Genomic DNA, 25,716 nt, shown 5'->3' with positions numbered 1-25,716 from the left:
CACATGGACAAAGTCTGTACTTTCATCGCTCGATGCAATCACGCATGAAATGAGGTGTTCCGGAAAGTGGAAGGTGTATGTGCTGTAGTGGTGTAATGTAGTGCGCAGTCGTGTTTGTTGCACACAGCAGAAGAAAATAATTGATTTCTTCAAATAAATCAGGCCCCGCCGGGGTGGTGCAGTGGTAAGACGCCCGACTACTGTGCCGGAGTTCCCGGGTTCGAACCCGACCGCGGCGGCTGCGTTTCGATGGAGGCGAAACGAAGTGGCGTCCGTGTGCTGTGCGATGTCAGCGCACGTTAAAGATCCCCAGGTGGTCGAAATTACTCCGTAGCCCTCCACTACGGCTCCTCTTTCTCTCTTTCCACTTTCATTCCCAACTTCCTCCCTTCCCTTACGGCGCGGTTCGGGTGTCCACAGAGCAAGTGTGACAGTTACTGCGCCTTTCCCTTCCTGTGAACCAATTTAATTTAATAAATCAGCTCTGAGTTAGTGCAACATTTTCACTTGAGGTTTTACTTGTCTACACATGTGCCTACTGCCAAGGTATGTCATTTTCATACTTAGGTATGACCACTGGCTTATAATCGCAAATTTTTCATTACAACGATATTTCAAAATAACGAATAATTTTTTTCGCTCCTGCGGGATTCATTATATCGGGATTTGACTGAAGCTCCAAAACATCCGTGCACAACAGAGAAACAGACACCTTTGTGCCATTTCTCTGCCAAAAATCCACTGATTGAAGTACTGCCCTCATGCTTAGCGAGATATCTTTCTGCCCAGATGTGTCACTGAAGTGTTTTAAGGTGAAAGCCTTTAACAGCTCAAGAGTGGCATCGGCAGAAAGTGTGCGCCGATGATAAAGTCGGTGATGTGTAAGAGTGAGAAAGCTCCTCCCCTCTTTCCCCTTCGTCTCTTTTCCTCCCTCTATCAGGAGACCAAAGAGAGAGAGTGCCCTTCTCCCTCTATAGACAGAGTCTCTGTCGAGGAATCAGGAGCGTTCAAAGTATCGTAGCAGCGCGACAAAAAGGCTTCCGCTTTGCTGCATGTAAGGTGACCTGACCTAAGTGTTCCCCTGAAATTTTTCTATCAAGAACAAGCAATCTCATAAAATGTTTTCTCGTATCTTAGAAACGAGAGTATTAGTGCAGCTGACAATTACCTCACAACCAGCAGCAAAGCAAAGCTCTGCCATGAGCAGTGCAGAAGCGAATGTGGCGGCACTTTATTGAGTGGCAGAGAAGAGCACTGTAATCACAGCACATTCAGATGCACAAAGCAAGCTGTCATGTCGTATTTTTTAAACTTCTCAGGCTTTCATTTTTCTCCGGTAAAAAGTGCTACGCGAAGGCTACCTCGTTAGCATTTCGGTCAGGCCATTCTCGCAATGCTTGAAAACTTCCCTGCTGGCACCTGAGAGTTTAAGCAATATTTAAATGTTAGTTTATGTTGACTACTTTCGAAGTAGGCAGAAAAAAAAACAGCACTAGGTGGTATTTTAAATACAGAAATGTTGTGGGGATTCCCAATCCCCTGCCCCCTTTATAACGCAGAGCGTAATTATAACGCGAGTTATGCGCGGAGGTTAGTGGAAGAGAGGGCACACTGGACAGGCCACCCCCCCACCGCCTCCCAGTCTCCCGCAGTGACGCTGCCCAGTCTCCCGCTCTTTCCTCCCGGCGTTATTACACGCTGGCGTTAAAATGGGGGCAGGAGATTGTGAATCCCCACAATGCTCACTTGAATAAAAAGACAAAATGACAACTAGGTATTTATAAAATATTGGCCCACCTTAGCTGGGACAACTGCATAAACTTTACAGTCACTAGCCTCCTGCAGTGCTCAACACAGAACTCACCATTGGGGCTGCTGGAGCTGTGCTTGGCTGAGCCAGCTACTGAAGGCGGTGGGTAAGCAGACCAAACCTCTGCCTGACTCCCCAAAGGTCCTGTGTGTCCGATGGAGTGCGTGTGCCACCCAGGGCCCACATGCTGCCTGCCATCCACGATGAGCCCTGATGCAGGCGCAGCTTGGGAGGCGACAGCAATGACGACGCCGAGCCATTAGGCATGCCACATTCACTCGTGCCACCTACTTGCCCAGCTCCTTCAGATGCTGCCTGCAGGCTTGTTGGCTTCGACCACGTGCCTGTACAAGCAACAAACAAGAAGAAAAACAGATAGATGTACTTTTCTTTTTCCCGAGTTGGCAGCACCTGCCGATCGAGGCTTCAGACACACCTGTTTTTCTGTCTTACCCCACTTACCCCTTCGCACTAAAATAGTCTTTTGAAACTTGCATGAGGCAATTTTCAAGCAGCAGAACTGAGGTGAACTAAGCATCATTGTCTCAAGCCGTTATTGTGCGGTTATTTACATGGTGCTAAATTTAAATATAAAAGGTGCTACATGTTTTTCAGACATAGCTTACAACCTAAACTTGCACGACGCTGAGTCATCCATTCCTTAGGGTTCAGTGTAAGAGCATGAATTAAATTTCGGATGCATCGCACCTAATGCCACAGTTCTACCTCTGACATTATTTGCGTTGCACATTTAAAAGGGTTCAAGGCCTTTGAATTTTTTTTTGTTTCTTGAAAATCAAGGATTTAAAGGGTTTGTGCAAATCCTGCAGTAAAAGGACTGTGGCACGGCGCCAAACACCAATCAGACATAGGGGTTTTGACGATTTCTGACTGCAGTCTTCGCATATACTAATCTCGCAACGAAGCGCTGCTCTGGATGGAGCCGTGTTGTCTGTATAGGCTAGCACAAGGCATGATGTGCACCTATCCTTAGAGAGCAGGCTAACATGGTATTCTTCGAAGGTAAGTACTTGTGTTTAAACACGTGAAAAGACAGCAAAGAAGAGCAGGGGAGCACAGGGGGCAAAAAAAATCATGAGCGCAATAAAATGGTGGCCTTGTTCAGAATGAACGCTGAAAAGCCAAAGCAGCCACAGCTGGTCAGGCTCTGGTCAGCTGCTGAACCTATGATGCTGATGGTGCTAGCGTGGCCGTTAATAGTGTCACGTAGCCGTTTAGGCCCGTAACCAGAAGGTTGGTTTTAATAGGGGGGTTGACCTAGAAGGCACAGAAGAGTAGGTCCAGAGAGCACTGAGAGACAGCAGCCGACTTCAGCTTCTTCTCGAACGCCACGAGACCACTTCTTCCAGTCCGCGCACGAGACTCTCGATGAGCTGCCGCCTAGCGGCTGCTGTTGCACACGCTACATTACCCCCCTCTCTAAAAAAAATAAATGCAAGTTTGATGAATTCAAAAGCAGAAAGAAAAAAAAATAAAGCAAGAAACATGCGGTAGGCGGTGCGCTAATTTTCTCGCGAAAAGTACGGTTTCATGCGCACGACATGAGCAACCTCGGATTTCTGCTGACGACGAGTAGAAGAAAAGCCGTCCGGAAGCACTTCGTAAGTCACGTCGGTCAGCTGACGGAGCACTTTGTATGGGCCAAAGTACTGTTTCAGAAGTTTTTCGGATAGTCCCCGACGTCGAATCGGAGTCCAGAGCCACACTCTGTCGCCCGGTTAAGTCACTACACGGTGGCGGTGATCGTACCGCTGGGCGTCTCGACCTTGCTGGTTCCGGATGCGTGCCCTCGCCAGCTGTCGCGCTTGTTCTGCGCGTTGAGTGAACTCCTCGGCGCCAACTTCGAGGTCACGGCCGTCGTGGGGCAACATGGCTTCGAGCATTGTCGAAACTTCACGGCCATACAATAAGGAGAAAGGCGTCATTTGCGTTGTTTCCTGCTGCGCCGTGTTGTACGCGAACGTGACGTACGGGAGGACGTCATCCCAAGACCGATGTTCAACATCCACGTACATGGACATCATGTCGGCGAGAGTTTTGTTCAGACGTTCTGTCAAGCCATTAGTTTGTGGATGGTAGGCTGTTGACCTGCGATGGGTAGTGCCGCTTAGCTGCATGACAGATTCCAGTAGCTTGGCAGTGAAAGCAGTGCCTCGGTCCGTTATTATAACTCTCGGGGCGCCGTGCCTGAGGACTATGCGTTCGATGAAAAATTTCGCTGCCTCGATTGCCGTACCACGCTGGAGGGACTTCGTTTCAGCGTAACGCGTAAGGTAATCTGTAGCGACAATTATCCACCTGTTGCCGGAATCAGAAATTGGGAAAGGACCCAACAAATCCATGCCAACTTGTTCGAATGGGTATCTTGGCACTTGAACAGGATGTAGTAAACCGGCCGGTTTCACAGGCGGTGTTTTTCGTCGCTGACAATCATGGCATGTTCTCACGTAATGGCGTACTGCGGCCGCAAGGTTTGGCCAATAATAACTCTTCTTAATTCGGGCCAGAGTTCGAGCATACCCCAGGTGACCCGCGGTGGGCTCGTCATGACATGCCTGTAAGATTTCTTCGCGAAGAGACTCTGGTACGACGAGCAGATAATCTCTTCCCGTCGGAGCGAAGTTGACCTTGTATAAAACATTGTTTCGCATGCAAAACGACGAATGCGTTCTGGCGAAGAGACGGGGAATTTCTGTAGTGCGCTCTTCTAGAAAATCAATAAGTGGTGCGAGAGCCGGATCATTACGTTGCTGCTGCGAAACAGTGAGCGCGTCGACGGCTGCGATAAGGGGAAAGTCTGGTTCTTCGTCTTCCCGCGCAGCCTCGACAGGTGAACGGGACAAGCAGTCAGCGTCGTTGTGCTGACGTCCAGACTTATACACGATGGTCATGTCGAACTCCTGTAGCCGTAAGCTTCATCGTGCAAGGCGTCCTGAGGGGTCTCGCAAGTTTGTCAACCAGCACAGAGAGTGGTGGTCACTCACAACCCGAAAGTGCCGGCCATAAAGATAGGGTCGAAATTTCATCACCACCCATACAACGGCCAGACATTCTTTTTTGGTGGTTGAATAGTTTGATTCGGCACGGGACAAAGTCCGGCTTGCGTATGCGATAACTCGCTCGGCACCGTCTTGCCACTGGACGAGTACAGCGCCTAGACCCACGTTGCTGGCATCTGTGTGGACCAGAGTCTCGGCATTCGCATCGAAATGGGCAAGTACAGGTGTTGTCTGCAAGCGGTGCCGTAACTCGTCGAATGCCTTTTGCTGTTCGTCCGTCCAGGTGAAGGTGACATCATCCCGGGTGAGACGTGTCAACGGAGCGGCAATGCGTGAAAAGTTTTCAATAAATCTGCGGTAATAGGCGCAGAGGCCCAAGAAACGGCGAACTGTCTTCTTGTTACATGGAGTAGGGAATTTGGTGACTGCAGCTGTTTTAGCGGGATCGGGACGAACTCCTCGATGGCTGACGACGTGGCCCAAGAACATGAGCTCTTCATAGCCAAAGTGACACTTTTGTGGTTTTAACGTGAGGCCGGCAGATCTGATAGCCCGTAGCACAGCGGAGAGACGTTGGAGGTGTTCCTCGAACGTTGGTGAAAACACAACAACGTCGTCCAGGTAGACTAGACACATTTGCCATTTAAGACCAGATAGAACTGCGTCCATCATTCGCTGAAATGTCGCTGGAGCGGAGCACAATCCGAAAGGTAGGACTTTGAATTCATAAAGTCCATCGGGCGTGACAAACGCTGTCTTCTCGCGATCACGTTCATCGACTTCGATCTGCCAGTAACCGCTCTTGAGATCAAGCGATGAAAAGTAGCGCGCGTGGCGCAACCGGTCTAATGAGTCATCAATGCGTGGCAGCGGGTAGACGTCTTTTTTGGTGACCTGATTGAGGTTACGGTAGTCCACACAGAACCTTAAACTTCCGTCTTTCTTCTTAACGAGGACAACAGGCGAAGCCCAGGGACTCCTCGATGGCTGGATGACACCGTCATTTAACATCTCATCGACCTGTTGAGCAATGACTTCGCGTTCCCGCGGTGACACTCGGTAGGGGTTCTGTCTGACTGGTCGGGTGCGGTCGTCGGTTATTATGCGGTGCTTGGTCAAGGGCGTCTGTTTAACCGCGGAGGCGGATGAGAAGCAGTCTTGAAACTGAAAGAGTAGCCCAACGAGTCTGTCCTTCTCTGCCGGTGATAGAGCGGGATTCACATCAGGGTCGAAGTTGGGCGTTTGGCTGGCAGACGTGTTGGTCTCAAGAACAAAGCAGCCGTGGGCTGCTTCTGCGACACCTTCAAAGTAAGCTACCGTGGTGCCTTTAGCGATGCGTTGCCGTTCGTTCCCGAAGTTCGTAATCAGTACGTGAGCTAGACCATTAGTCAGATGAACTATACCGCGTGCAACACAGACTCCATGATGTAACAGAAGCTCTATGTTCTGTTCGGCAACACCGGCAGCACAGGACTGATCGTCGCACCTGACTGCGACGAGAGCAGATGAACGCGGCGGCATGAATACATCCGCGTCAACGATGCGTAAAGGTGCGTGGCGTCTTTCTGAGTCAGCGGTCATCGTTGCAGGCGTCGAAAACGTTACAGTACGGCGAGGAACATTAATAATCGCCCCATGCTCACGTAAAAAGTCCATGCCGAGTATGAGATCCTTGCAGCAGTGTGGCAGGATAACAAAAACGGCTACAAAGGCTGAATCGGCGATGGTTACTCGGGCAGTGCATCGTCCGATCGGCGTCATAAGGTGACCGCCAGCAGTACGAATTTGCGGCCCCAGCCATTCAGTTTTCACCTTAGTGAGCCGATCTGTGAAATTTTTGCTTATTATTGAGAAGTCTGCTCCGGTGTCTACCAAAGCTGTTACTGGTTGTCCGTCGACGAGAACGGAAAGGTCGGCGCTAACAACTTGATCGGCTTGAGGTTGATTGGGAGTTTCGGATTCATGTGGCGGCGGCGGCATCCTAGTCACAGCATCGGACTGAGTCGTCATGGGGGGGTCTTCGGGATATCGGTTCCGTTCGTCAGCAACCTGCCCCCCTGAGGTCGCCGCCTTCAGTTTCCCCGGTGTGGGCTTGGCGACCGGCGCCTCGGCGCATCATTAAAATCACGGCGGCTAGGTGACGAGTAGCGCGCGGGAGAAGACTGTGTACGGTTGCTCGAAGAGGTTGCACGGGTTGCGAGGTATTCCTCGATTTCTGGAGGGCGTTCGCCGACCCGGGGACGCGGGGAATCCCGAGAAAAACCCCGAAGACCGAGCTCACGGTATGGACAACGACGGTACAAGTGGCCGGGTTCTCCACAGTGATAGCACAGCGGCCGTTGGCGAGGAGTGCGCCAGACGTCTGCCTTCCGAACCGGTGGCTGCATGACGGGGCTCTGCTGGGGTGGTGGCTGGTAAGAAGGCTGGTAGTATAGTGGCTGAGGAGCGGACGGCTGTATGACGAGGCTCTGCTGGTATGGCGGCTGGAAGGACGGTTGGTAGAACGGTGACTGCAAAGTGGGTGGCGGCTGTGCTTCGAATCGAAGCTGTTGCGCAGGAAGCACTGCAGGCCGACGAAGAGCCGCTGCGTAGTTCATAGAACGTGGCTCCGACGGTGACTCAGGCGGGGACAATGTCTGAAGTATTTCTTCCCGCACGGCTTCGGTGACAGCCACGGCAGTCGGGTTAGGCGATCCGAGGTTGAACTTGAGGAGCTCCTCGCGAACTACCTCGCGGATCAGCTCACGCAGAGAGTGATCGTCAGTGGATCCGTTCAATGTGGCCACACTGCTGAAGGGCTGACCACAAGCAGACTCCGTGCGCCGGTATCTTTGCTGCAGGGCTCGCTCAATGAGGGTAGCTTCATTGATGAAGTCCGCGACGGTTTGAGGTGGACTCCGAACCAGACCAGCGAAAAGGGGTTCTTTTACGCCCTGCATCAGGTGGCGCAACTTCGCTGATTCCGTCATGTCGGGATCAGCCCGTCGGCAAAGACGCGTCACGTCCTCAGCGAACATGGCCACGCTCTCGTTTGGTAGTTGCACACGAGCTTCTAGGAGGCGGCGTGCGCGATCACGGCAGTCATGGCTGGCAAAAGTGTCCCGCAGCTGCTGGCGAAAGGAATCCCAGCTTTGAAGACTGGCTTCCCTATTCTCATACCATGTTTTTGGGCAGTCCTCAAGGGCGAAATACACATTGTGCAGCTTCTGAGCAGGGCTCCACTGATTGAATTGCGCCACTCGCTCGAACTGGTCGATCCAGTCGTCGACATCTTCCCCAGTAGCGCCATGGAAACTGGGGGGCGTACGAGGCTGCTGAAGCAGCAACTGGTGCTGACTTGCCTGTGCCATTACGGAAGTCTCGAACTGCTGATCAGCTGGCGTCGGTTCAGGTAGAGGAGCAAATTCCGGCGCCAGACCTCGGAGGCGACGGCTGCAGCGATGAACGGGTGTCGACACGAGCGGAAGCCGGTTGAGACTCGATGAGCAGCTGCGAGAGGCCCGAGACATGTAATTCAAGGCCTCACCTCCACCAGTGTCACGTAGCCGTTTAGGCCCGTAACCAGAAGGTTGGTTTTAATAGGGGGGTTGACCTAGAAGGCACAGAAGAGTAGGTCCAGAGAGCACTGAGAGACAGCAGCCGACTTCAGCTTCTTCTCGAACGCCACGAGACCACTTCTTCCAGTCCGCGCACGAGACTCTCGATGAGCTGCCGCCTAGCGGCTGCTGTTGCACACGCTACAATAGTGATGCTGACTATTAGGATACAGTTGCAGATTCCGCCATGCCAGCTGCAACCGTGCCAGTTCCACAATAGCTATTCTTGCATTGGCAGAGGCAGCTTTTGGAAGATACAGGGCGGTGGTAGTACAAATGGGAAGTCCAGAGAGAGAGAAAAAAAAATTGGAAGCCTTATGGGCAAATTGGGAGGGTTGGCAGGTGCAATATACTGTGCGATATTAGTGTACATTGAAGAATATCAAGTGATCGAAATTTCCAGAGCCCTCCACTAAAGCGTACATTGTAGCCTAAGTCGCTTTGGGATGTTAAATCCTCTAAAACCTAAAACAATCATTTATACACGCAAATAAAGATTTTTTATTATTTTGCAAAAATATTTGCTGTCCTATAAAGGGTTAATTGGAAAGAAACATGCAGACCAAACCAACTAAATGAAGTATTACAGATTGGCTATTGCTTATTCAACTCTTTTTGGCTTCGAGGACAGCTAGATCAATGCCAGTTTCTTTTTTCATTTTTGATGGCATGATCATCAAATTTACATCTTTGTTGTTAATCAGCACGGAGACCAATTAACTGGTCGTGTATTGCACAAGAATGGCTACATAGGAAAAATGCTGATGGTTCATCATGAATAAAATGGACAGAAACAAAGAACCAAATGCAGTGCCGACATTTCAGCGAAGTCCCTGCTTTGTTCCACTTTTACAGCCATCTTTCTATTATTAATATACGGGTAGAATTCCTTAATTCGAGGCATTACAAGTGTGCTGTCATAAGATATACTACTTTGAACACCTTTATTTAATCCTGATCTGCAGCTGTTAAGCATGCACTGTGATTTCAGTGCATCTAATTAGAAATAGTAATCACACTCGCAGAAAGCAAGTTTAAGGGGACTAGCAACTGAGTGAAACGTGACACAAGATCATGATGCAAACGAGAAGATGAAAGGCAACAATGCACTCTCGTTTTATCACTACACCCCCCTATCGCTCTTCTCGTGTCGACCATCAACATAAGACTGGATCTATTTTTTGCCGTACTGACACTTTTTTGCATTCTTTCATTCCTCCCACATCGAAAGAGTGGAACCACCTTCCCGCTGCCGTGGCTTGTATACAGGATTATACTGCTTATCGTCAGTCTCTGATGACGATGCTTTTATCTGATGCGAATAGCTAGTTTCTTTGTTGCTTTGTTATTTTCTTCGTTTTTTATTACTTTTTTTTCTGCTATGTTTGTTCAGTTTCTTGCGTTGCATTTGTTACAGTTGTTGTTTCTGTACTTTTTTCGAATACTGTGTGTTGCTACATTTTAACTACGTTGTTGTGCCGCCTTTAACAAAAAATAATTTTTTTCTTGCGTTGTTTGCTTGCCCACTCCCCTCTGTAATGCCTCGGCGCTTGAGGGATCGAAAATAAATAAATAAATTCCTTTGCATTGCCAGTGAAGTGTTTTGAGCTTGTGTCAGTAGATGGCACTACAGTGTTTTGCATTTATTGTTGTGAAGCAGTAACCATCGTTCACTAAACCCGTTGCCGGCAAAGTGTGCACTGCAATGTTTTTGGCTGTTCGAAGTGCAACAAACACTGTGCTAAAGAAAAACTGTACTAATTACTGTCTGGCAGCCACTTCTACCAACGTGCAATGTTATTCCAGCCACAACACTGCGAATGCCCTTTGTAAAAACAGCAGCCAACTCACTAGTGGTCCACGACCGTTCACTCTCGGGGGATATGTGCAGGTCGCTCATCCTGTCGGAAAGGTCTGTCAGACGTGCTGAGCAACGAGAGGACTCCGTCTGCCAGCTGTATGTGCTCCGCCTGTCTCCGAAGTCACTCTGGCCAATGTGCTGAGAACCCCAGCTGGGCAGGTATTCCGCTGAACTCAGGCTCACACCACTAGAGGCACAGGGGCTCGAAGATAACAGGCTGCCTGCACCCGAGCCAACCAGCTTCCTGGGGAAATCCAACACAAGTGCCGCCCAAGGGGAAATCTGTATGCTGTCACAATGACTGCTTCTGCAAGGCTTAGTACTGCGAGACACTTAAAAGAAAGTAGGAAGAGTGAATCCTGCTGGAAGCTAGGAGATCATAATCAAGAGCAAAAGTGACTTCCTGAATTCGTGATGGAAACTGAAAAAGGCAATGCACTCAAACCTCACTGCAATTAAATTCAATTTAAAGAAATCCTGCATGTAATGAATTATTTCAGTCTTCGCAACCTCATACTCACTGAACACCGTATAGTACTTTTAGCATCAAAGCGTAATGAAATTTCACTGCTGAAATGAATTGAACCTGAGCCTAAATTGTAATACAAGTTCTAATGATTGAGCTGAGTGCATATATTTAAAGACGCATTGGAACGGGAAATGTGATGATAAAGATCCTAGTGGCCAGCGCGCAGCCTGCTTCCGCCATCTGGGATAATACAGGCAAGGCCGGAGAACGTGACTTCGAGTGAAACCACTACAAAGCTCTAGTGTTGGGGCAACCAGTCACCCACACCAGCCCGCACAGCTGATGTGGTCGTGTTGCTTGCAATCTGCATCGATGGATGTATGTCGAACTCCCTGTGCTCAAAGCTAGTGTGCTATGTTTACCCAAAACCCCGTAAGAGGACAAGGTGTCAGTTGCCTTCGGCACACCCATGACCTTAGAGCTCACTATTGTGTCCTCAAAGCAAATAGCCTTGCCTCTCTACAATGAGCACAAGGAAACCAAAATGCACATTCTTGCACTTATGATAGAAAAGCGGCGAAGTGCACAGTAGGCTTGATTTTATTTTACTGCGTGCCAACTAAAAGACCCCTTCTCTCTCTCTCCAATATGAAAAAAGGGGCGGGAAAAAAAAATGTGCCCACAATGGGGCTGCGACAGCGGTGGACACGCCATCATAAGGGGGGATGAGGGTCTTAAAAACTTTTTTTTTATTTCTTAACCTATCTTGCTGAAAATTGCCATGGTGATATATCTTTGAATGGTGATTCCAAATATGTATTTAGATTTGAAATACCTCATCTAGACATGAAAATATGGCAAGATAATGTACTGCACATAGTGTCTTTTCTTACGGGCCATTACGGCAATTTCTTAATTAAAAAAACTGGTTTTAAAAATATGCTGTCATTTCCAAGAGCCTACTGCACATCCTAAAGCTAAGGAAATTTTTAAGAAGTCATTATATAGGTAATGAATGAATAACAAAGTTGGGAGAAAAAAGACAATGTGGGAGTAATTAGTTTACATCTGATCTAATTGCTAGTCTATCAGACTTTATCGAAAACGGAAAGCTTTAGGATGTAGCTGAGATTTTACTGAAAAAAATGATACCAAGTTCAATAAAATCCATGCATGCAAACATTATGAAAAGTTCCGTAAGGCAAGGCTTTTTACCAAATAAACAAAGCTGAGAAAACTGCATTCAAAGTTTTACTCACTGTGCCACTTTTGTTTTCCAATCACATGGAAAGATTTAATGCTTTAGCATGCAGCCCAGTTATTGGTGAACAAAATGACACCAAATTTACATAAATCTGTTCATGTAATGGCTGTGAAGATCTATGTATGGCATTGGCACTTAACAAAAAAAAGATGCTCAGAAAGTCACTTGCTACAGTCTCTGAATCTTAAATCATTCACATAAGTCCTGGGCAGTAGTCTTGGGTTTTGTCAGGCCTGTGCCTCTTGGCCATCTTCACCTTTTCACTATCGGTGTGACCCTTATCAGACCTGCACAGCCTCTGTTTATCTTTTTCAAGGCTCCTACGAATGAGGCACCTGCCAGGGCTATAACCAAGCTGCTCTGCAACAGCTCTGCTGGTTGCTGCCATCCCTTGATTGAAGCGAGAAACTGCTTCTGCAACAGCCCTTTGAACAGCCAGCAAAGAGTCATGCGTGTTTTTAGAGCATTGGCTCCAGATAACAGAGTGCAGGCACTCGATAGCATTCTGTGTCATGCCATCTTTGCAGCGCTTCAAAAGGGCCTCGTCGCCCAGCCTGGCAAAAACTGGCTCAAGCGCAGTGCGAACATGGCCTGGCAGAGGGTTTTTGTGTGGTGGAGGCTCCACCTGGTTTGCCAAAGCACGATTGAAGGCACACCATGAATCAACTCCTTGAGGACAGCAACTGTGATCTGGGGCTTCATCTGTTGAGGTCAGGTGCAACAGCGTAGCTTGCACTGCCTTTTTCATGCCTGCGACGTCGTGGCTATGGCTCCGCAAGGCATACCCATAGTAATTGGTGATCTTTTTTATCTTTTCTTGGGTAAGGTTGCCCTTTCCACCAAGAGATTGCCCTTGTGCCTTCTTTTTCTCAACCAAGTTGCGAAGAGCCATCCCCATCCGCTTGTGGACATGGTTGAGGTGATCTTTTTTATCTTTTCTTGGGTAAGGTTGCCCTTTCCACCAAGAGATTGCCCTTGTGCCTTCTTTTTCTCAACCAAGTTGCGAAGAGCCATCCCCATCCGCTTGTGGACATGGTTGAGGCAGTCTTTCTTTTCGATGGATATATATCCATACACGCCTTCCTGGGTCAATGCATGAAATGTGCGGCTATCACCATCCGAAAGTATGGTTGTGTACCGCAACCCATTTTTTTCCAAGGACCTATTGAATAAAATCATAGCTGCTTTGGTCTCCATTCGTCCGGCATTGCAGTCAATGTTCTTCATACACTTGTGGTTCACAGCCCAGTCACCGTAACCATCATCACTGGGATCAGGTGCCCCTTGGCACCCACGACAGTACCTCGAAAGCACAACATGGTCCAGTACAAGGCCAGTGTACAGTTCTATAATGCAGCCAACTGCAATATTTGAATTGTGGCCACGCGTTTTCCATGTGCCATCAAATATCACGTCTACATTTCCTGTTGGGTTCAGGAAGTCTTTGTATAAGTCCTTCACCACTTTGACACTTGCTGCTTCTGTAGCAGTAGCAACTGCCTGGCAAGCTTTCACCATGGTGTTCATGTGCCCCCTGAAAGTCTTGTGGTGAAGTCCTCGGTGGGAGAGGTTCATTGTTGCACAAAAATCCGCTAGAGCAGTCACTCCCTTCCCTATACTTTGTATGCCTTTCATCGCCCGCAGATTTACTTCAAAGGGTGTGGTGCTAGATTTCCCGGGCACTCGTGGCGACGAAAAGTGCCGCTCGGCGAAATCGCAATTCGAACATGTGAGCACTAACTTCACAGCTAAGCCATACTCTCTTCCGCTGCATTTCGCGAGTTGAACACTGGCCATCCCACACTTGCTGCAGCTTGTGGATGCAAACAGCTTCTTCAGTATGCTCATATCAACAATTATATACTCAGTGCCGCGATCGTCGTCTACACTTGCTGTGCTGACGTTCATCAGCTCGAACTTGCGGGAAGTCGCGGACTTCTTCGCCAATGACGTCTTGGCGTTATCTGCACATTTTTCGCGTCCCGCGCACTCCGCCTCCGTAAAAAACACTGTGTCCAAACGTTGAACACGCGAGCTCGGTTTAGCCGCGTCCGTCGGCGCTGAAGCGACGTGCGGAAACGCCGAAGTCGTCGTTAGGCTTAGCTCAGCCGGCTGGGCCGCTTCCGACGACACAGAATTTGAAGCGACTCGCAGAGCATCAAAAGTCGATATTTTCGACGGGCTAAGTCCAGGCGCATCCACTGGAACCGCAGACACTTGCGGTAACACCGAAGTTGACGCCGATCGGCACGGTCCAGCCGCGGCGTCCACCAACGAAGCTGACATCGACGATGTCGGTCCAGCCGCGTCCATCGGCAAAACTGTGGTCGACGAGTTCAATCCAGCCGCATCCGCCGACGGCCTTGCAGCTTGCGGCAACACCGAAGCTGTAGTTCTCGATGTGGCACTCTTCTTATTCCACGCGCGTCTCCTTTTGCCGACTGCTTTTCGCGTGCTTGCTTTCAAGCGCGCGTCCCGTGCCATCGAGACACACGGAACAGACACCAGGCAGGCAAATACACACGAAAACAATAACTTAGAAGCTAAGAGGAGCGAGTTAATAGTCAAAATATTTACAGGAACGATGAGAAAAAATGCAGAACGAGAAATGCTAGGAAACAAAGAGGAGCGCAAAAAATCACGTGCCAGCGGGCAAAAGCAGACGACGAAGAGTCGGTAACGAGGTCGCGGGAGGTGAGGCATGCGTCAGGGCCAATCAGAGGGCTGCGCCTCGGAGAGCGCGCGCTTTACCCAATCAGCGGCTGCCTCGCGATGATTCACCCCTTGCGGACGGATGCCGAAAGCTCCGCTGTGCTGTGCCACGGCCGGTCTCGAGGGAGAGAGCGCTTCTCTTCTCTTACGGCCTTCCAATGGGGTCTGTTTCTACCGGCCGCCGCGCCTCGGTGGGGTCGCCACCGCCCCACTGCTGCTCCTCCGCTACAGCCGTTCACGCTCAAGGGAAACGCGCGCTCGCTTTTAGCTTCGCCCGCGTCAGTTGCAACCGGCAGGTCCAGACATTTCGCCCCTCATGGTTTATGCAAAATCTGTAATCAACATCGAATATTTGTCGTGTACGAGGAATAAAATACAGTCAACAATCCGCTCACGCGCGCGCTCCTTCGTCAGTGCGGCCTTGCACGGTCGAATGAAGCTTCAGGAACACTTCAACATTTCTTACCCCTAAGTTTTGTACAAAAATAAATTTACCAGGCTATGTAATCTGCCTTTGAATGTTTTAAGCAGGTGTAGCGCGACCTGACGTGAGTGCGTGGTGAACTGTTGGGTGGAGATTCTGTCAACCGCTACCGTTTTCGTTTAGATCAGAAGAGGCACCGGCAAAAAATCATGGCGCGTCTCAGATTCAGAGTAAAGAACAAAAATTTACTCGTATAGTAAAAATTTCTATTGTCTAGTGGAGTGGGCTGTTCTAGCTTCGTTCAAAACATATATCAGTCGGTTGAAAGACAGAAGATGTATATGTAGTCTCGCGAGTCGCGACTACTATTAATCAAGGAAATGTGCATAAACAGTTGAGCAGAATCGAAAAGAGCGGCAAACAATAAAAAAATTGTCCTTCAAAGTTACACATTGCACTATATACTCATCAATTCATCAAAATGCGACCTGCGTCTGGAAAATTCAGGCTCAAAATCTTCCTGCACGGCTTGTACACATAAGGAGTTAGCCTTACGGCTACAAAGGAAAGCTATACAGCTTTCTCAGAAACTTCGTAGTTAAAGAAAAATTCGTCCTGATCCGGGAATCGAACTCGGCACCACCACCTTTTCGGGGCAGTCGCTCTACCGACTGAGCTAACCAGGACGGTCAGCAGATCAGATGGTAGGGCGAGAGCGAATTGATCTATAACTCGAAGTGGGAATGGTGTTGGTCAAATATTTAGGGGAATCCCCCAAGCTGGAGTAGATTTGTAATAAGGGAGTAATTACTCATTGCATCCACCCAAGCGCAGCCATACGGCTACAAAGGAAAGCTATACAGCTTTCTCAGAAACTTCGTAGTTTTTTAGTAATTACTCCCTTATTACAGATCTACTCCACCTTGGGGGATTCCCCTAAATATTTGACCAAGGAGTTAGCCTCTCGGTCTTCTCTGTCACTTTCCTGGTATAATTAATTGAGAAGACGAATTCTGAGAAATTTTTCAAATATCAAAGAAGCGGACTTAATAACCTATCTGTTGTCAATTCCTTTCGGGCAACTCAGTGTTGAGTTCTGAAATGCTGACTGAATCAGGATCTTAAGTACTTCGAGGACATTTGTGTGTAGTAGGTTCACGGCAGCTTTTTCAAAAAAAAAAAAGCTTGTCCAATAGGGCAACAATTAAGCTCTGGTTTCGGATAATGCAGTCCACTAGAACACTGTCCTCGTAGAACAGCGTACTACATGGGGCTGCTTCTTTCCCTAGTTTCAAGAAGAATAGCGCAAGCGTCACACCCGAAGTTGATTAACTAAACGATATGTCCAGCGACGTATAAGGTGAACCGGAATATGTGACAGTGGGAAATGGGATGGTAGGAGATGCCATCACTTCCTTCAGTGCCTTGATTTTGCTCTCAGATGAAACGCCCGTCTTGACAATGTAGTCATGTGCCGCTAACTGTTACGGCCCTCGCATCTAGCATATGTCATTCACTTCCGCACATTAACCTATACTTTCCCGAAGAGAGTCTCAATGGATCGCTAAATAAGGCTTGAAATGAGTCTTCAGTGAGAGTGTCCTTCTTTAACGCTTTAGAAGTTTCTTGCATACTTTCGATATAGCAGGTGAGCTCATTTGTAAGTCACTGCATCGAGTATCACCTTCATCATTTATTGGCATTTTTTACCCCTTCGAGCACAAGTGGTGTCATGTATATCAAACCATTTTTTGTTTTCATATTAAGCATAATATCGTGCAAAAATTTCATTAAAACAATGTTTATTTGCAAAATTAAAATATTGTTTATAATACCACACATTGCCTAATATATGAATTGTAATAACATTCAAAACTCAACCCTACAACGTTTACTTTGACTGTTATACTAATACTTTATATCATGTAAGCATTTCGCAATTTACATTACATTTTTATGAAATTATTTTCATCTTCGGTGCTACATGAATGGTTTCGCATCTAGCGCTGAAAGACCGTTTTGCTGTTGCAGACGAGTTGCTGTCATGTTAGCCTTGAAGAAGCTTCGATGTGATCACTGTTCATTCAGTTTTCTTTTTGTTCTATTCTTGTACAGGCTTGGGGAAAATTTGGATTAAAATGGACAAAAGTAGCTACCGTGCCGCAACGTATGCTATGCTTGTCGAGCGTTTGCTGAACGACAGTGTTTTTTATATACATTCACGTGTGGTACGTTGACGACATGCCGCTGCAGCATCTACCATCTGTGCTTTTTAATTTCGGGGCTGCACTCACCACGAAACTCGCGAGCGACAGCGCGAAGCCAGGCAAAAGCCTCCCGCCGCCGCTGAAGCAGACGCGGAGCGAACAGTGAGCAGGTCGCGCCCCTTGCGGTGGCGGAGAGCGTAACTCAAGGAGAAAAGTTCCCATTGTTCCCGCGGCGATTGAGAAGGCCGTAAGAAAGAGCGCGCGCTCTCTCCTTCGAGACCGGCCATGGCTGTGCGAACACCTACAGCGTGTTGAGAGACGCCAGGAGAGAGAGCGGGAAACGAGCTTTCAAACGAGTCCAAGATGGCGCCTGTCGGTTCGCGTCGCGCGGAGCTACGGCGGCTTGAAAATGGTGCAAATTTTCGCGTTTGGCGTTCAATTTCGGCTCACCGACGTTTCTAAATTGCCGTTATTTTAATACTTTGAGTAGGAATTGAGCTATAATATTTTGTAGAGGCATAGTCGGGACATTGAAGACTTCAAAACAGCAATTTTTAAAAATTGCCATTTTTGACCATTTTTCGCGATATTAAGACCCGCGTCCCAACAATATGCTTGGAGACCCAGAGTTAATAGGGCAACAGTGAGGCGAAACCTAAATTCTGCAGGTGCATCATCATTACCTTAGAACAGAGGTGTTCAATGCAGTAGTGATGCTGATCCGGTTGATGAACTTACAGTGTGATCTCTGAGTATGAGCAACACAGAATGCCATTGTCGATGGCAAAGAAACTGCAGAATAGCAGACCACTTTCACTATGCTTATAACCTCTTTAATTGCTATTGATCTGACCCGTCCTGTCTTAAATGTCCCACTACCTATGCAAATCTATCCCATTGCCTCTGCTACTGCCCAACTGCCTGGCTAGACTTGCTTGGCGCAGAAGAAGAAAAACAGCATCGACTGGTCGCTCAAGTTGTCAACGTGTTCAACCTGTAATTTTTGGCTACTACTATAGCCGCGCCACTGAAAAATTCTAAAATCTGGAAGTAGAACAATGCCGAGAGCTAACAAAAGTTTTGCAGACGCTTGCGGCATCCGCGATTGGCAATGACCACTTCGTGTGCACCGATCCTGGATGCCAAGTTGATACAGTGTGTCGGAAGATGGTGCCAGATGCTGAAGCGAAAGAGAGAGAGAGAGAGAGAGAAGAAAAGAAACTGGCAACAATGCTGACAGCGGCCGACCGTGCGATAAGGCAGAAGTGCATTTATGGAGCATTCTTAAGCTGAGTGGATTGTCACAATACCGGCAAATCGAAAAGCCCAAGTCTTGTGACGAAGCAGCAGATCTGAGACAAGTATTCGAAGTGGGTGCTCTCGTGAACAAGTAAAAATTAGCGCAGTTAACAATCTTGACAATTCTTTGAAAAGCGGGAGCACCGCTGTCTGGATAGGCGATCTAACCCAATGTATGCGCAGCAGTTTGATTCATGCACTGCGCGATCATGAAGTCACCGCTGCTATTGGATTTCATTACCATACCTAACGCACGATGCACCAATTTAGCAGCTGAATAGGGAGTCAAATGTTAATTTTTTGGTACTAGTACCTGCATTCTACAACAACTACTGTTTGCATCCAAAGCAAATATGGATGTGTGCGGGTGATTTCTGATCATAAGTGGTTATAACGGTCAATTTTTTCAGTTTTCTCATTATCATGAGCTCACTGTAGTTCAGACAACATGACAGGCTACTGGCATATGCAGCAGCCCTTTTGTAGCAATAACTAATTTCTCTGAAACTCTCCACATAAAATGGGTATGCATGAGAAGTAAAAAAAAGGAAGTCACATTACTTGAAAAAAAATTCTTTCAACACATACAAACAATCACACGTGACAAATAAAATGTGAGCAAAATGTTGGTACATTGATTCACGGTGCTTTGCTATGCTAATGCAACAGCATTCTCTATGGCTTAGAGAAAGTAACGTGATAGATGGAACAAAGCCTGCTCTATTCCCAGCAAAAAAATAAGCAACAGAGCGCTCTGCTTACCTGAACGCACCGCCACGCAGCTGGATCTTGATGAGGAACAAAGTGTGAGCAACAGCTAAGACGAATGTGGCGCAAGCAAGGGCAAGCTGCAACCATGCCATGTAGAATGTGTTCAACCACCTTCCCTCTTCAAAATTGTGGGACGCCTCAAACTGCAGCCAAAGGAAGCACGGAACTAAAGCTGTACGCCCAAGCCTGCAAAGGAAAAAAAAAAAGAGGAAAATAAGTGATGGCTACCAGTGAAGAGAGCAAATGTGGCTTCCTGTTGCTACATGCAAGTTTCTTCAACCAAAATAGGCAGAACACATTTTTAAAGAATATTTAAAAATACCACCATGTCTTCTAAAAAAATTTACAGGTAAGCATATTCAAATATCAGATAGTTCAGAGAAAGCTGTCGTTAACTAGCAGATTGCCATTAGTGGTTGAGAGGTATGGAGCACAAGTCTTGTTTCAGCATTTTACAGGCGACTGCTCAGTGGTGCATACAGAGCCTTAATTTGCAGTCACCGGTTTCCTCACGTGTTATATTATTAAGCTCGGAAAACATGCCAAATCTTCGAGCATAATATGTCACCCTCTCCTCTTTGCAGTGGCATCTGTACTCCCTGGCACCTGGCTTGGCAAGCCACATATCCTCCGCACTTTGTGGCCTAGTCCAAAATAACAACCTCTTTGTGACGGCGCTATACTCCTGAACACGTGGGCGTCCACTCATTGGTTGCCAACTTGCGATTGTACTGACGCTCCAAGGCAATGACACCCACGACGTCAGCACACAAGAACACAGCCGCAAAGTATGCTCCATCCCAACACAGGCTACTAACTACTACTACTACTACTACTACTGCTACTACTATTCATAACAACCGTGAGTGACTGCTCCTTTATCGCCACTGCAATTGATGACGTATACTTCATGCTACAGCATGTGTCACGTGATAATCTTTGGGCATCATACGAACACTACCTAGCACTTGTGAGCAACTGGCTTCCGTTGGTGCTGCCTCTATAGTGTACTCTGCCATCGCAGCTGATGCACTGATACACGAGGCATTCTGTGATAGCCACCTCTACTGCCATAGCAATTGGCATGAGCTCTATTCTCTCAATGAGCATATGCATTCTGCCAGGCTTTCTCTCTCTCTCTCAACTCGTTTTTCACTTTTCCACATGTGATGCTACATGCTGTGACACCGATCATGTCATTGTAATTTCTATATATTTGACTTTTAAATATGCTATTAAAGCTTTCGCAATAAAACAAACGGCAGGAGCGCTAACACTACAGATTGTTTTTTTGTCTGAATCATACATAAGCAGCATCCATATACTACACAGTTTGTACCAAGGTCATAGTGGCTGCTATGTGCACGGCCAGAAGGGTGGTGAAAACATGAGCATCTTTCTGACCTGCTCATTGCCATCTGCTCCGACATACAGTGAAGAAGCTAGGCCCTGGACTCAGATAAGGTGCCCTAATGTTTCATGCAAATCATCTAAATATGAGGCACATGAGGAAAATCCAAACCATTCGAACTGTCAGCGCAACCTTGCACAATGCACGACACAAGTCTATGGTATCAGCAGCACACTAATTTGAACGCTACGGGTCTCGCACAGGTTATTCAAATGACTTCTCAGAAGGAGGCCAGGTCTGGGTATGACCAATGAGGAGAGACTGGAAATACAGTCAAACCTGGATATATTGAGCACGAAAAGGATCATGAAATAGTCTGATATGTCCATGATTAGAAAGACAAAACATTAAAGTAGGTAAGCTTATTATTCATAACATAGAAGCACGAATACACAGCTTTAAGGCCAGCGATGCATCTCTTGTAGCACCACCTACCAGCATGCAAGCAGTGCCCCGCTCGCCAAACGCTGCGACCACGCCCCCCCACTTTTTCTCACAGTTTCTAACCCTTTGTAGGTCCGGTTCTGTGCTTCTAGTATACTGAAACTACACTCCTCACATTTTGCAGGGTTGTTCTGTATGCCTGTAGAATGTATGCCTCGTCAATAAAGTTTTAACGGACTGTGGTTACCGCTTCAGTCAAGGAATTCACAGCCCTGTGTCACCATGAGTGAGAGGCGCTAGAGACACATCATAGGCAATGTGAAAGGAGGAATGATTTATATTAAAGGACACTCGAGAGAGCACAAATACAGAACAAGAACCCCTGAAAAAAAGAAAAGAAAAAAAGAACACCATCAACTTAAAAATGTTAGTGATAATTTTCCTGAGATGTGGTCACGTGGGGTACTATGCTGATAATGACACCGTTTCCCCGCAAGAAGTCACTTCAGCTGGTTTTATGCAATTTTTAGTGCCACACTAAAATTATAAATCTTCATTTTTGGATACTGTAGTGCTCGATCTGTACAGTACTAAATGAGGCAAGATCTTTTTATTTCCACCACAATTTCATGAAACATTTTGCTCAGTGGTATGTCCCATTAAAGTAAAAAAAAAAGAAAAGCCCAGAACAAAGTTAAAAGTGCTGAAGATTACCGTCGACGTCCTGCAAGCAGCACAGAGCTGGAAGATAACACGAAGCCGGCTGACCGCAGCAGATGCGTGGGTGGCATGCTCACTACCACGTTGGCTAAGCCCAACTTTGTGCCGTAACGGGCAAGCACACGGTCATTCTTCAAAAAGGCCATGATCAACATCATTGAGGTACAAAGGCTCAACACTGATGCCGTCGTTGACAGTAAGAGCCGCAGGCGTTGCTTCCAAGGCTGCGACAAAAAAAGACGCAGGTTAGCCTATCGAGTGTGCTGCACAGTTAACAAAGCATCAAAACTGGATGCAAAGACGAACAAGACTGGAGTAATGAGACGAGTCAGCAGTGCTGTAGTGATAGGTGATCTAGAAAATTAGAAGAGGCTTAACCTGATTACGCCAGTGGCAGTGTTCTGAGAAGTACTGGTTTGGATCATGGCTAATTAAGGTAAAGGTAAAGGTTAAGTCAAGGTTAAAGTTTGATAGGTGACCTAGAAAATTAGAAGAGGCTTAACCTGGTTACGCCAGTGGCAGTGTTCTGAGAAGTACTGGTTTGGATCGTGGCTAATTAAGGTAAAGATTAAATTAAAGATCAAGTCAAGGTCAAAGCTCGGGTCATAGTAAGCCATTGGCTGAGCATATACCAGACTTTAATTACTTGCTCGTGACCACATAGTTGTGACGTCACAAAACAGTTCAGCCAATCAGGTGGATGGCACACAATATCCGATGGCATTCAATTCTAATTTTGCGGTTCCATATGAAAGGAGCTGCCTGAGGTGGCAGCCCATTCCAACTCGATCATGTCATCTGGTCTCGTGACATCACACAACCCGCTGACTAACCTGCGCCCCACTTTCTCACCTGCCAGATGCATGCCTGCGATATATTGACGGTGTGAGCTTCAGACGGGGAATGCTAGGATCCCGGTGGTGGACGTCATGAAACAGCTTAGCTAATGAGAGTGACGGCACGCAAAATTCTAGTGCTCGACTTGGGTGATCCCATGAGCGTACTTCTCAGCACACTAACTGTGAAAATTTGCTCACTTATTATATTTAAGTAGACAAAATTGCACCGTGAAGACAGGCTGAATCTGGCCAGATGACAGCTTACCATGTGTTGAATACAAAGAGACCATTGCCAATGAAAACAGCATCCTTTAAGTTTACGGGGAAAACAAAATACAAGTACTATCGCCATTCCCGGTAATTTTTCACAAGCAAACTGTAAGAATGACAATAAATTTTTTGCACTTGCCGACAAGCTGAACCCCATCGCCATTCAACAATGATCACTCGAGTGGCATGAATTTCCTTGAAATCCAATTACCTCAGTGTTACAAATGCATTTTTTTTTTGCTGCCAAACATAAAAAGATCCAAGCAATCAACTTTTGCCGACCAAGAACAAGCTGTTATCAATACCTTTGATACAGACCACTAACATAGGTGCTGACATGTATTCGAGCAGTGTTTGTGGCAAGGTTAGCAATTTTATAAACAAGTCTCCTTTGTCAACATCTCCCGTTTTGTAGCGAAGTCGTATGCATACCAACATGCGTAAGTGGTCCCCTCCCCCAATGTAGAAACCCAATCTGCACAGCATAATCACACACAAACAAGTACTGAAAAACGCAGGCCCACTTTACATAAATACTCTACTGCATCCAACGTCTTAAAAAAAAAGACCAGTTTTCATCATGCGAGCAAGTAGTAGCTTGTAGTAAAAATAAATAAAAAATAAAACGTTTTGAGAGTCCATTCCTGACATAATCGCTTCTATTACGAATTCCATGTTTCATTTTTAGTACTCCCTCTTGATGTCCCACTAAAAAAACACTCCCTCCACAGAACAAAAAATTTTTGTTGCGGTTAAGTCTTCTCGTTGCTTGAAGAGTCAAGATAGCTGGTATAGTGCATTTGTCAATGAAAACTGATTGGCATTGGCGGATGGGGCCCTCCACCTTCCTCGGTAACCACCCATGAGTTGCTGCATGGCAATCACCCTCAGGGTGACATCCCTCCACCCATGTCAGGACCTCCTCTGTCCACAACAGCCACTGCATCGGTTCTTTCCGTGGCCACCAACTTCTGGTTTCACCTCCTCTCCCCTAGAAGCGGAGAGGAAGATTTTCCTCTCTCCACTGTGCAACCTGCCAACAGCGGTACATGATTTACACGTACTCAACGTACACATTCTTCTCTGCCGTACAAGTGGAGAGCAGGATATCCCCTCTCCAATTTGCCACCAGCCAACCATTGAAAGTAATGTCACAGCTTGACATATACTGAAACCAGCACGATCTCCTGAGCGGGCAACTAGTTCCAACGCATTCATTACTAACACTGTAGCAATTAATCAGATCAACTTACAAGGGAGTAGTGTGCCAGCACTCTCCAACGGGTTGGCAGTGTGTGGCCCATCAGCTGTGGCCGCAGCAGAGAGTCTTGCGCTTCCCCCGAGTCTCGCATGCCAGGCACAGCGCATACACACCTCGTGCAAGATGGGAGCGTAGTGAATAGCGAGCTGAACCCGCGAGGCTCCGCCCACTTTCCCCATGACGGCTGATGGGTACCTAGGTTCAGCACGGTCAGGGATTTCCCCAGCCGTCCCTGCTTTTTGTACCTGTTGTATTTTTGTTAATAATATGCATATTCAAGAGTGCATAAAAGTAATGCTTAAAACTTTAGCTTGTCATTTTAGTTATTGTCTAACAAAATATTTTATACTTGCTACATTTATATGCTATTAACGCGGTAGTAATACGTTAGACACGTGACTAAAACCCGCCATGAATAGGGTTTTTTCGACTAAAATTTTGTCCCTAGATTTCTCCAAACGCATTGAACGCCATGTTTTTACAAAGTACCTAAATGTTGACTACTATGTGCCTAGTTGAGTCTGAATCCGCCTTTTGCGCGAGTTTTCTGCGCATGCGCGAAGCCCCAGCGGCGACTGATGAAAACACATTGAGAGGCGTCGACAGCGCTTCTCGTCGCCGCACTCATAGCCAACGCACGGGGGCTGGAGGCGCGGTAAGTTCACAGCCTCGGTAAAACGATGCCAACCACCTGTGCCGCTTACGGCTGCCACTCTCGAGGCGTGCCGGGATGCAAGACGCGTTTTGTTAGGTTTCCTTCGGCGAGCCGCGACCTGCAACGGCGTGAAGCTTGGATTAGGGCAACCAAGCGTCAAGACGTGAATGGGCGACCTTGGCAGCCGACTGCGTGCTCTCGACTGTGCGAAAAACACTTCGTTACAGGTATGTATGCATCTAAAGGAAATGTGCATGATGAAAAGTGTCTACCGAAGTTTGCACCAAGCCTGTAACCCACCAGTGATAGCCGCAAGACGCGTTTTGTTAGGTTTCCTTCGGCGAGCCGCGACCTGCAACGGCGTGAAGCTTGGATTAGGGCAACCAAGCGTCAAGACGTGAATGGGCGACCTTAGCAGCCGACTGCGTGCTCTCGACTGTGCGAAAAACACTTCGTTACAGGTATGTATGCATCTAAAGGAAATGTGCATGATGAAAAGTATCTACCGAAGTTTGCACCAAGCCTGTAACCCACCAGTGATAGCCGCAATGACCACTTGTTCGGCGCGTCTGATGGCGATGTATTTTGTCATTTATTTTTTTTTATGTGCGAAGGAGCCGGGTAGTGCAGATATCACAGGTGGCTGTGTGCTCTAGACCGTAATATTTAGCATGTTTTATCGCGACTGCCGTCTGACTAAAAAGAAAAAATTGGACGTTTGTTGTGATGCACCGCCGTTCGCG

The 25,716-nt window shown here is 47.4% G+C and overlaps 1 pseudogene across 1 annotated transcript; it reads right to left on the bottom strand.

The window, feature by feature from the left end:
• Positions 1–1,778: 1,778 nt before the first annotated feature.
• LOC146194249 (uncharacterized) lies at positions 1,779–24,409 on the bottom strand (annotated as a pseudogene). The gene is made up of 5 exons (XR_014705425.1): positions 24,311–24,409; positions 21,943–22,172; positions 19,425–19,619; positions 10,278–10,531; positions 1,779–2,154 (listed from the first exon to the last, which is right to left on the bottom strand). The product of XR_014705425.1 is annotated as an uncharacterized LOC146194249 (transcript).
• Between the last annotated feature and the right edge of the window lie 1,307 nt (positions 24,410–25,716).

Source organism: Amblyomma maculatum, chromosome 3 (genome assembly GCF_055883805.1).
Source record: "Amblyomma maculatum isolate TAMU_Amacu chromosome 3, ASM5588380v1, whole genome shotgun sequence".
Taxonomy (NCBI): domain Eukaryota; kingdom Metazoa; phylum Arthropoda; class Arachnida; order Ixodida; family Ixodidae; genus Amblyomma; species Amblyomma maculatum.
This window is presented reverse-complemented; position numbering and strand designations above follow the sequence as displayed.